Genomic DNA, 13,618 nt, shown 5'->3' on the forward strand with positions numbered 1-13,618 from the left:
TGAAAAGTTAATATTTTAATTTTGAAATCTTCATTGTCTTTTAAATAATTATAAATCATTGAAAATACTAAATATCCACATTAAAAAAAAATCGTTGGTGTAAAATTTGTTTCACAAATATGCAAATAATCATAAAATCATATGAGTAGAAATCTCATTTAATAAAATCAATATTAAAATAATATCTATGTTAATATCATTTAAATTTAAATACATATCATATATGACAGATAAGACTGATTGTTTTGATTTATTTACCCTAAAATGATTGCAAAAAACAAGAGTGGTTGTTTGATTTATATGCCCACACCAATTTATTGAATATAGTATTGATTTGTTAGTTATTTAATATATATAATTATTATTTTATAATTTCATAATTTGCATAAAAAAACAGAAAATAAGTAGTAAATATAAAATATTGCACAATATGATGCATGCAATTGATATATGTAGTATATAATTTTCATAAGTTTCAGTAAAGAATGTTTGTATTAATTAGAAAGATTGGTGAATAAGCGAAAAGTATAAGATAATTAAAATTTAAAATCACGCAATTAATTTATCAATATCTGAATTATTTGAAGGTTCCACTAAAATTGTATACTAATATTAATGAAGAAAATAATGTCTTAGTGTCAAATGATGATTTGTTTATGTTTTTATAAATTATATTTTTGTAACTAAGAAAATACTAGAAAAATCAATTCGATTGAATTAAACAAATACAAACAAAACCAAAATAAAACGAACCACACTACATTAAAACTGAATCGAACACAATATAAATCGAAATAAAACCGAACACAAATCAAACCAAACTAATTTGAATTGACTTTGGTTAAGGGTCTCTTAGATCTTAATAAACCAAACCGAACCTAAACCCGTAGGTTTTTTTTTGAACAAAACCTTAACCTAAATCTTAACAACATGTTTACTCCTAATAAAACCGAGATATTACTGACTTGACATCATTTGTCAATACTATATATTTTAAATATTTATCGTAAAAAGCGTATGTCTTATCCTAGTATTTTATTATAGTCAAACCTGATTCGAAGAAACGCAAACCGAATTTGACTTATCTTCAAAATCAACAAATGGGACTAAATTTCGTGTTTCAAAAAACTACAACCCGACTAAATCTGAATAGAATTCGTTTAGATATTCGAATATTTATGCCTATAATAAATAATGATTAAACATGGAGTAACCTCATGGAATGCAAGAACTGGTTCATGACCAGTTTTGGTCAAAAGAAGTTCATTGACTGACTGATTTGTTTTTTTTCTATCGGTTTAACTTTCCACTACTCACAATTTACAAAGTTATACCATTCAAGATTCATACATAGTATGATGTGTGTGACACTAAGAGTCACTGATGTATCGCTTTTCTCGATTAATCATATAAATCGAATAGAACTTTACAACTGAAATTGGATAAAACATAACGTCGACAACACTGGTAGTACAAACTAATTAACTTACATGTTTGAGTTACGATAAAATATTTGATAAATCAGTTTAATATATTTCTTTTTATATATGCTTACAAGTCGCGTTAAAATCACTCGACCCGCACCCGTCCCGCGTTAAAATCACTCAGACCCGCACCCGCACCCGCACCCGCACCCGCACCCGCACCCGATGGACTCTGAGCAACTGAGGGAGTATTGATATCGAATGGTTGATTTAATTGCTGATTATTACAAAACCATCGAATAGACAAGGCTTACAAGGTTTGGTTTGGTTTGGTTTGGTATAATCATCTAAAATTAAATAAAGTTACCACAGCCCGACAAGTGAACTTTCGGTAAGGTAATGTCGTGTGATTGTGTGTACTTTGTTTTTTTATTCCTCAAATGTGTGTATTTTATCTCCTTTTCCCAATTGTATGTATTTGGTTTGGTTTGGTTTTGTTGTGGTTAACTATGTGTGACCAATGGCAACAAACATATTGTCTACCGAAAGTTCACAAGTCCGGCTGTGGTAACTTTATTTTATTTTAGATGATTATACCAAATCAAACAAACTTTGTAAGCCTTGTCTATTCAATGCTTTGTAGTAATCAGCAATGAAATCAGCCATTCGATATCCATACTCCCTCAGTTGCTCAGAGTCCATCGGCTTCAGCACGTTCGTACTACCATTTTACCTGTAACATTATAAGAAAAACAATTAGAAACTCAGACAAGAATCGTATGAAATCGTGCCAAAAAGGGATTTCCCAATTTTCAAGAACTTACATTCTTTCTTGCGTAGCTTGAATTCTTGTTATCAAAAGGTTCTGAATGGTTTGGGTTTCAGCTGGCGCAGATATCCCTTATTTATAGTGGCAAGTTTTTTTTTCCAAATTTAAATGTTTTATACAAATTTAGAATATTTTTCACAAAGAAAAAATAGCAAGATTTGTGTTAATGAGTAAAGTCCCACATCGGTAGTTGGAGAAATAATTAAGTAATATATAAAGGGTTAGGGCCAATCTACTAATAGCCAATTGGTTTTAAGTTGGAAGCCCATAATTAACCCGAATCTAATATGGTATCAGAACGGTCGATCCTTGTGGATCAAAGTTTAAAATTAAAAGATCCACCCGATGTGGGCCACTCCGTGGATGGTCATTCCCACAGTTGTTCACGCATGTGCGTGAGGGGGAGTGTTAATGAGTAAAGTCCCACATCGGTAGTTGGAGAAATAATTAAGTAATATATAAAGGGTTAGGGTCAATCCACTAATTGCCAATTGGTTTTAAGTTGGAAGCCCATAATTAACCCGAATCTAATAATTTGCCCAATAAAATAGTACGAAAGCCCTCTCCAAGTCGTTATCAACTAACAAGATTCGAGAGAGCAATCTGAAATAATTGTGCAAGTGTCAACGTGCAATGGTTGGATTTCAGGTTAAAATGTTTGAAATTGAAGTAAAGTGGTATCAAGAAATTAAACGATTACAAAATCTAATCTATTAAAATGGAAATACATTTTGTATTTAACCCTAACTTTTTCTAATGATTTACCATCAGACGCCACTATTGTTTACACACTGTTGTTTTCAAACATTAATAAACCTTAACATCATTAAACCATTGCAACTAACCGACGAAACCTAAGGTAGAAAATCCAAATCCATTATACAATATCTTTAGTACTAAACTATCAAATTAAATTTGACCAGCGTATACCTCGGTTTGTGTATAACATTTTGATCACTATTTCTACTCAGGAAGTTAGCGGCGCAAACTGTAGTCTTTCATCTATGGAAACAGCGAAACAACTTGCTACATAATCAGATCTTCCTAGTGGCTAATGCTGTTTTCAGAATCATTGACAAAGAGATGAAGGATGTTATTTCCTCCGGGAGGAAGAAGAAAAACTTCAGCAATCTTATGGCTTTGTGGCTCTCTTAGGTCACTAGTCTTCAATCAAACTATTGTGAACCATCTTGTTTTTTCCTTTTCTTTTTGTCGAGATGACTCGAACTAAAGATGTTACTTTGTAAACTTTTCTCATTATTTATGATATTCAAAGTTTAGCAAAAAAAAAATGAATCACAATAAATATGTTTAATATATTTATCACGTTTTGATGATTTTCTGGTACAAAAAGTAATTTTAAAGAAGACATTTGTGAATTAATATTATTTCAAACAATAATAAATTTGGGGAAATTGCATAAAAATGTCAACAGGTGACATTTTAAATCTTTAAGTTTTTATGCTAGCATTTTTAACCTTTAAATTAACATTTCTATCATCAAAAGTCTTAAAATATAAATTGACATGTTGTATAGGTGAAAATGATGATGTGCCAGTTTATTTTCAAAATAGTTATTTAATTAATAAATTCAAAAGATTAAATTAAAATTCAAAAATTGAATAAAATCAGAAATTTAATAAAATTTAGAAAATTTAATAAAAATCCATAAAATAAAAATTAAATTTAGTAAACTAAACAAAAATAAAAAAATAGATAGCAATTCAGAAATTAAATAAATATATAAAATTAAATTAATATGCATAAAACTAAACGAAAACTAATTAAAAATTCATCATTTTCACAAAAATAAGAAAATTCAAAAATTCAAAATATCTTTTAACTACAAAACTATTTTTAACAAAAATGACATATCATCGTTCTCCAAAAAGTAAGTTAGATTGAATGTTTTTGAAGCAGTAGTTATGAAAAGTGCAAAAAATTAAAGGTTTAAAGTGTCAGTAGGTTACAATTTCAATGTTTTTAAGCGATTTTCTCAATAAATTTACTTAAAAATGTATTCTGTGGTTATTTATACAAAGATACAAATTTAGAAAACTTATAAGAACATAGAATATATGGATGATCTAAATACAATAAAAATGTCGTGTAACCACATGTTATATAAAACATATATGTAAAATGGTAAATGTTATATATCTATATTATAAAATATATAAACTATAAATTCTAATAAAAATAAACACGCACGGACGCGCGGATCAAAAGTTAGTTTTAGTTAAAAACGATTTCATTTTGCTGAATTTATTCTGGTTTAAACAGAGCGAAGCATTTTGATCGAGTGATTGAGGGTTATTTTGTTGGGCCAAATCAAAAGGAAAATTGTTAGTTTAATATATCTTTACCAGATCAAACCAAATAAACCAAATTTTTCAAGATTTTATACTTACATATATATATATATATTTGAAGTAAGTTTACTAGGTGTCGCACTTAAGTTAGTTTTTACAATCGTTATTTACAGATACCCTTAATGAATTTAAAAATATTATTTATTATTATCATTAAAAAGGTTACTTAATATTTTCTATCAGTTAGATCTTTAATTTTATTTTTCAATAATATTTTTACTAATAACATAGATAATAAAAATTGAAGATTTAACAAATAAAAATGAAAAATACATTTAGAAAAGGAAAAAATATTTTATAAATATATAAGCATATAAATATATTTTATATATACAATGTGATTTCATAAAAAGGAAATTTTACAAAAAATTATTAAAATTTAAAAAGAAATAATCATCTATTTAGAATATAATATTAATCAACATAATATATATTTTGAAACTAAGAAAATATTTCCTTTATATCAAATCTATTTGCTCATATGATTAAAAACTAATTAAAATAACTAAACTAAGATATCTAATTATCTATGATGAACTAAAGAAATTTATAATTATTATTATTGAGATGTTTTATTCATTTTCCGTAAAAAAAAATAATTTTTATTTAGATTTTCTATAATATTTTTTATGAAACTACATAATAATGATATACTAACTTTAATCAAACCTATTATACCACTAAATATTCATCAAGGGTTAATATTTTTTTGGTTTATAATTTCCTGATATATTTGTACAACCTAGTATACTTATAATAATAATATTGAAACCAATATCTTTATATTTAATATTTTATTATATTTTGAATTTTTATTTTATACATAGAAAGTATAAAATCGCTTAAAATCAGAAAAATATTTTAGTTATTTTATAAATATTGATATTTATTCATAAGCTTTCAGTATTTTACCGGTTGTATCCGTCTATGAAATTTTTTTACTTATCATCACATAAGCTTTTTGATAATTTATTTTTTACAAATCAACAAATATCAAATTATACAAAAATTATGAAAGTATAGTAAATTATTTTTTCTCAAATTTATAGTTACTTATTTAAGATGAAGAAATGAACAAATGCAATGAATGAAAAAAATATTTTTATTAAAATCAAACATATTATACTTTAACTTGAAGAAATATATATGACTCCATATAACCTAAAATGAGTAACTGGAAAAATCCAAACATTTATACATAAACTCGAAAGTCTAACTAAAATAATAATCTAATATTATTTATAGTCATATTTTATTTATTTTATACATATAAATTATGGCATACCTCAGAACATATATAAATGAAAATGAAATATCAAACAAATTTTTATAACAATTTTACATGAATTAATATATTTATTTATGGAATTTTGAATCGATAGTACTTGTTAGTTATTCATTCTAATTCCCTAAATTTAAATATACATAATGACAACAACATTCACAAAACTAAATGCCAGAACTCTTGGACAATATATCGCTATGGTTGATAAAAATAAGAAGGATAATATATATGGCTATGTTTTTTTCTTTTTGATAATAATATAGCTATGTTGTAACAGTTTAAAGGTGGATGGCCTAGACGGCGAGACCCAGTGGTCAATCTCCTCTAAATCACCGTAGCCCTTTTGTGGAATTGAAACTCTCATGTGAGAGCACAGTCTGTTGTCTAGATCACTAGATCGACATATCAGATTTTTGACTATCCAAAATGATAAACCACTACACTATATATTATTTGATCCAACAAATCTAAACTTTAATATATGTAAACCTAAATACCTAAAGTATCACATATAAGTATATAACTAACAATGTGAACTTTATGTATTGATTAAAAGTTAGGTTTTCTAATTTGGAGTGCCTAGACAAACCGTTATAAGAACATGACGTTTTGTAAGGACAACCCCATAACTTTACATACTATATAGTACATAGTACAATCTAAAACAGGCATAAATTACTTTTAATAACAAAACTAAAATTTGCATGGCAGATATCTGTCAACGCCAGCTCCTATCTCGGTTATGTTGGCAGACAAAGCAACTGATCGCACCGATTTTTTTTTTTTGTTTGAATATCTCACCTAAGTTTTGGTAATTGAGTTTGTTCCCTCGACGTTTTATTTATATTATTAAAATTAAAGTACAAAATTAAATTAATCTTTAAACTGACAGTTTAATTACGAATAGTGTCACTAGACACTAACCCTAATTTTCAACATTAATTCACCTTACAAAATCTTCCTTATAACTATACAATCAATTAGTTATATATATCGGGAGCATTAGTGATTGTTTCAAATAACAATATATGTTAATAATTTATTAAAATAAGCAATTAATTAATTTTACCCATGATCAATTATATATAAAAGTTAATACAAATAAAATGATATAAATTCAATATAACATATACACATGAATACAATTAGTATGATATAAAATCAATATAAAATAATTTTTAAAATTCCATAATATTATAACATATCAAATCTCCCCATCCAAAAATTAGTAGTCCATTTATATTATATAATAGAATATTTTAAAAATATTTATGTACATGAATAATATAAAATTGACATTAGACAAATAAAACTTCAAATAGTTAATTACTTATTGTATTACTAATAATTTTATATGTGCCAAAAATACATTCATTCAAAACAACATCCAGCACTGATAAAAATAGTATTTCCACCGTTTCGCAAAACGATGTCATTTGATATTTTCATACAAATTAAGAAAATGATCGACATGCGTTTAAATTCTTATTAACCACACAATGGGAGTGTATAATAAGAAACAAAAAAAGTTCAATACAACTAATATAATCCAACACCAATATAACAATATTTATGTACCATAGATATATACTCCCTCCGTTTATTAACAAGTGTCGTTTTGACATTTTTACACAAATTAAGAAAGTGACTGAAATATATTTTCTTCTTATTAATTTCACTTATTTGACCAACATTATTTGAGATAAATAAAACTATTTGTAAGATTAATATAGTTTACAATTAATATCAAACTGAAAGCAAATATAATTTGCATTGAAATTTTTAAAATAATATTTTTGTGTAACAAGAAAAAATTGTTAAAATGATATTTAAAAAAAAAACAGAAAGAGTGAAATATGTTTCAAAAAGTTAAAACAAATACCCACATGAATTTACTGATCAAAATCTAGTTCTCATTATTAAATATTATATCTTCATAGAGATGGCTCATATCAACCGGCAAGCCTACCTAAATATTACTTGGGACAAAATTTTGATATCTGATTCTTTATGCTATGCAAAGAAAAGTAACCACCATCAAAGCGTAGTATATATATACATATATATATATAATTATTTTAAAAATTGTTTTCATTCCTTTTTCGTAAATTGTTTTTGATTGTATGAATATTTCTTTTTTATTATATATGTTATTTGAAAAATATAAAAAGAAATTAAAATTAAAAATTTAATTGACATAAATTATTAAATAGTTTTAAATATTAATTTATTAGAGTACCTTTGTAATTGACCACTTTAAGAATTAATGTGGACACGATACGTAAAAAACTGACATCTCAAATAATATTATAAAGACTATGTGGTAATCCGCGTCCTACGGATGGTGAATAGACTAAAATATATTATAATTATAGATATTAGAAAGTTAAAATAGTCAAAAATATTATGTTATATAATGGAATATTGAATGAAATTGTGCATGTTTATATAAGGTAAGCTTCAATTTTTTAAAAAACTTGTGTAACTGATTAATGTGTAATTGAAATATATTTTTGTGGAAACAAATCTATAAGAGTAAATAAAGACTTATATAAACTTGTTTATTAATTTAAGATAAAATGAAACATAGGTATTGCTTTCAAATATAAATTATGAATATAAGATAATATAAAATATAGCCAATATAATAATAAAATATGAAAGAAGCAAATTATAAATAAACAAATTAAAAAACTGATAAAACCATGACTGATGTGAAAAGTGTCTTCGGAACTCTTCGTTTACAATCCTATAAACATCAATAATAAAAGATATCAGCTTACTTCAACTCAGAGATGAAATCCATTGCACTCATTTTCTTAGCGTGTTTTGAAATTTGCAGATTTTGATATAGTAGATAAAATTTAGTATGTTATATAGATTAATAACTGCCACAATAATTGAATCAACCAAATATATTAAGTCGCAAGATTAGTGGCAAAAACCCTTACAATTTCATGTATAATTTTTAACTGGTCATGAGAACTTAAACAAATTAGTAGAAAATTTCTTATATTAACTGAAATCAGAATGGGATTTGATTAACATGCATATATCAGCTTCTTATTTTTGGCTATTGCATAAATTACTAATATCATTGGTATCATAATAACTAACTAGGATAAGACATGTGATTTGTGCAGGGTGAGCTTATATAATAAAAATTAAAATTATATAGTTGATTTTTTTTAATATGCATACAATTATGTTTTCTTTATATAATCATCTATATATTGGGCTGAACATTTGTACTTGTAATTGTGGACCGAAATCTATTATGAATTTATAATGAGCTTGATCGATTTAAGCTTAAATTTTTTTATCACCATGTTTATTCCTATAAATTGTAATGTGATCATCAAGTGAATTTTTATTAAAAAACATGTTCTACCATTTTTTTTCATACTTTACTTTAACATCACTAAGAACCATTTTAATGGTTTTATCACTCTGTTTCCAAAATCAAATTATTTTGACCTTAGTCTTTTACTTAGTTTTGAAGGATTTCAACTGAACGACTAAATTGATACATCCCCTTTTCTTGCTTTAAGACGTTAGCTGAATATATACATATATATATTATTTAATTTGAATATTTATTAATAAAAATTCATATTAATACAATTTTATGATCATTTGTATCTTGTTATAACAAAACAAATTAAGCAATTTATCACAAAATTTTCAGAGTGGTATTTTAAAATTTCTAATAATTTATAGTCGTTTTAAAAAATTCAAAATATAACATATAAGAAAAAAACTATTTTTATTATATGGTTAATGTGATTGTTTAATATCTTTTAATAATATAAAACCAAACAAAAAGAGCTAAGATATAAGAAGATGTTATAAAATATTTATTATCCATAATCATTATTTGTCATATATACGTTATCATATTAGGTAATCTGTATAATTATTTAAGGAAAGTGCGAGAATATTCTTTTGTACACTATTTATGGATTTGATAGTTAGTTTAATTAAAAGTATAATATAAATTAAGATGGATCAACCTATTTTTATTAGAATTCTGAATTTCATTCTCATTGTGGCACGTGGTTACAAAACAATGTTGTAAAAAATTTCAATTAATATATAAGTGATATGGTTTACGCAGTTTCCTATTTTTGGCTATCGCATAAATTATTAATATGATTGGTATCGTAGTAACTAATAGGTTTATGCCACAATAATTGAATCAGTCAAATATATTACATCGACCCAATTAAATTTTCAAAAATTACGGTTAAACATAAAATTAGCAAAAGGAACCAAATAAATATAGGAAAAGAATAATTTGATATTAGTAGACGTCATCTAAACTCCCATTAATTTAAATTCACAGATTGATTCTCTATTTATGTATTTGAATTATATAACTTTTGTCATATATAATAAGATTATATATATGTTTATTATATTTATTTGAATTATATAACTTTAGACAAATGATATACATTAATATGTTAATACAGTATTATACTGACCAAAAACTCAACTAAAAAGTATTTTAATGAGTCGAGGCTTTGATAACATTATCTCACAAATATCCGAGAAATAGAGTTGCGTGTATATGAATTTTCCAATTTTAAATTAGAAAACTTTAGTGTAGTTTGGTTCTTTTCTTGCACTTTATAAAAATCTGATAAAATCCATGTTATATTTTGAGTTTTATAATATGAATATGCATACAAAATCCATGTTATACTTAGGTTTTTCACTTACACTTTATAAAAAAACTGCAAACAATTTTGTAACAAATTTTCGTAGTTGTATGTCATTATGCAAACAATACCATATCATTTTATTCACTTGGCATTGTGAATACATGTTGTGTACCGTAAATTATTTGTAGCAATAATAAGTTTTGAAAATGTCATGAAGAAAATATTAGCTTAAAAGAAAACAATTTTATTTATAATAAAATGTATTTTTGCTTCATGGCAATAAGTTTTGAATACATCGTGAACCACCATTTAGGTTAATAGAAATATAGTTATTTGAGTTTATGTTTGTAAAATTATTAGATACCGATGTATAGAATCAAACACCATCGGTTTGACCGAGAAAAAACGTAGATACTATAATGACTATCTAGTTTTAGTGTCCAATGAAATTACATGTAATTTATCTTAGACAATGGAAGTCTTTAAAAAAAGGGTACGGAGAAAGCTCTCATGATAACACTTAAACAATGTTAATTGTGTTAATCACACATAAAAGTGAGGTTAAATAATAAAAAAAGACTCTTCAAATACTAAAAAGGGAATTAGTAAGTTTTTCTGGGTAAACCGATGACCGAGATCAACCAACTAATTCCGCGAAGCCTGCAACATCCACGCAGACCCGGCCCTTGGCTTTAGGCGCCAGGATTTATTAAATTTCATGGGCGCTAAATTAACATTAAGTTCTCTTTAGTGTAGTGGCGTTGGCTCTTACTTTTGTGACTCAGGTGAAAAGTTCGAAACTCACGTATGTTTCCTATTTTTCCTATTTTTTTTCTTTTCTTCCTTTTTCTTTCTTTTGATAATGATAAAGTAATTTTAGTTTCATTCTTTCTCATCCAATATACAATTATTATATTCAAAGTATTTCAGATTATTCCTTCTAACTATTATTGTATTTTATTAAATCAATACTATTAAAACAGAAGGCCTTTTTTTGAGGTGTCATTCTGTTTCAACAATATTTACAAATCTGTGCCACTGGAATATTTTAAACCTATGATTTTTATTAAATTCTGTTTTTTCTAATTTTTCTTTTATTTTTCTCGCAACGACAATTAGGTTTCTCCGTTATGATCTGAATTCCAAGGATCGTATGTTTGAGAAAAATGCGATCGATTTGTCTTCTTTTACAAATCGATGAAAGGAAATAACATCAAGAATCAAAAACGGCTGTTTCCAAGGAAAGGAGTGATACAGATCAAGATGTTGATTTCGATTTCAGGGCATCTTACTATGGATTCATGCATTGTTGCCATAGAACCATCAAGGAAGTTTTCATTGTTTGATGTTATGGATCCAGAAAGGTTTTGATTGGATTTTCAAACTTTGGTTTACATTTTGACTGGTTTTTATTGCCTCATTATGCAGATATTGGGGATTTGATCTTCGCAGGATTTGGTTATTTTCGAAGTTCTGTATTTGGAACAGAGGTCTTCATACTCTGTATTTGCCAGAAACGGCCAAAGCCGCAGGTCTCAACTATCTGCAAAAGTCTGTGCTTCTTCCTCGATCATCAGTGATGAACTTTTTTTTTCAGTCCGTGGTTTAAGGTTACCTTTGACTTTGCTATTCATAATTTATTTGAACAAGATGTTATTGGGTATTTTTCAAGTTGGTGAGGGGTGAAAGTTCATGTTCTTCATTTTCTAGGTTGAGATCGTTTGCAAAGTTTTTATAAATTGTATTCTGTTTTGGTGGTGATAGTAACAGAGCTACTGAAACTACGTTACGGAAACATTCAGAGTTCACTACTGGAACAAGAAAGGTACACATTTAATTGCTAGAAGTCATAAAGATTGGGTTTCTTTGATACAAAGTCAAAATCCATGAGCTTTAGTTTGGATCTGGCTATTTTTGGGAAAGAATGATGTAGATTTGACGATGTATCAGGATTGTACTCTGGTAAAACACAAATGGTGTTTAAATGTTTCAATACGAGTCTGGAGTGGTTTATCTGTAGGGAATCTCAGTATGTAAGTTATGGGAGTTGTCACGTTAAGGTCTGCTCTAGGTTACGGCCTTTTGGCCTTTATTTATCAAACTATACACTTGGTCTTTTTGAGTGCTCATATATGGTTCTGGATGGGTTTAAAAAGCTTCCAGTTTCATTCATTCTGTCAAGTTAAATACACTCTAAGAAGTGCTTAAGCCAAAACCACCACAGGAAAGAAGGAGTTCATTGAGATGGGAAATGAGTCGGTTGCTCTCTGGTCTACTTTAAAAAATTTCAAGCAATTTGGTAAATGGTGGTCGCAGAGTACTATAATAGCTATCTGATGCTATAGCTCACTCTAATCTAATCTTATTTTTCCATTGTAGTCAAGTAGTTATCTTTTCACTGGAGTCGAGTCGCTTTTTGATTGGTACTGAAATTACATATTTAAATTATTGGTTTGTTTTGACCAAAACGAAAAAACAAACTAAAATTATGATCCGACCTCAACTTTCAAACCATATCTTATTTAAGTTTCAAATATTATTTTATTCAAATTAAAATATATAACTGTATATAAATTTTGATAATATATAAAAAGTTTATTATAAATATATTTTATATATTTTATAATAACTAAATTAAAGAATTATGGTTTAAAAATATAATATGCGGATAACCGCAAAATTAAGTAGAGCGGGTACAAAATTATTTGTTTGCGGGTTGTACATGTCAAATTTTTTGACCAAAACAAAATTGAAATCCGCGGGTTGGCGGGTCAGCGGGCCGGGTTCGATCCACTACCCATCCCTAACCGAACATATACCAGATCAATTTTTAAATTGCCATTATTTAATAAAATATATTTTGATTAAGATTTACAAACAAATATGATACAAAAAACATACGAATATAATTACAAAGAAAACATAAATATGAAATCAATTATTATAATAGAACAAATTGTTTGAAACACAAACAGAAAACTTTAAAATTATTTATTCTCTAATAAAAATTACAAATTCAATTAAATTTTATTAAAATCAAA

At 26.5% G+C, this 13,618-nt stretch overlaps 1 long non-coding RNA gene across 1 annotated transcript; it reads right to left on the minus strand.

Moving 5' to 3' along the window:
• Positions 1–1,371: 1,371 nt before the first annotated feature.
• On the minus strand, positions 1,372–2,397 carry LOC130496462 (uncharacterized). The gene is made up of 2 exons (XR_008935603.1): positions 2,249–2,397; positions 1,372–2,157 (listed from the first exon to the last, which is right to left on the minus strand). It is a non-coding gene; the product is annotated as an uncharacterized LOC130496462 (long non-coding RNA).
• Positions 2,398–13,618: the final 11,221 nt, after the last annotated feature.

This window comes from Raphanus sativus, chromosome 6, assembly GCF_000801105.2.
Source record: "Raphanus sativus cultivar WK10039 chromosome 6, ASM80110v3, whole genome shotgun sequence".
In the NCBI taxonomy this organism is placed as follows: Eukaryota; Viridiplantae; Streptophyta; class Magnoliopsida; order Brassicales; family Brassicaceae; genus Raphanus; species Raphanus sativus.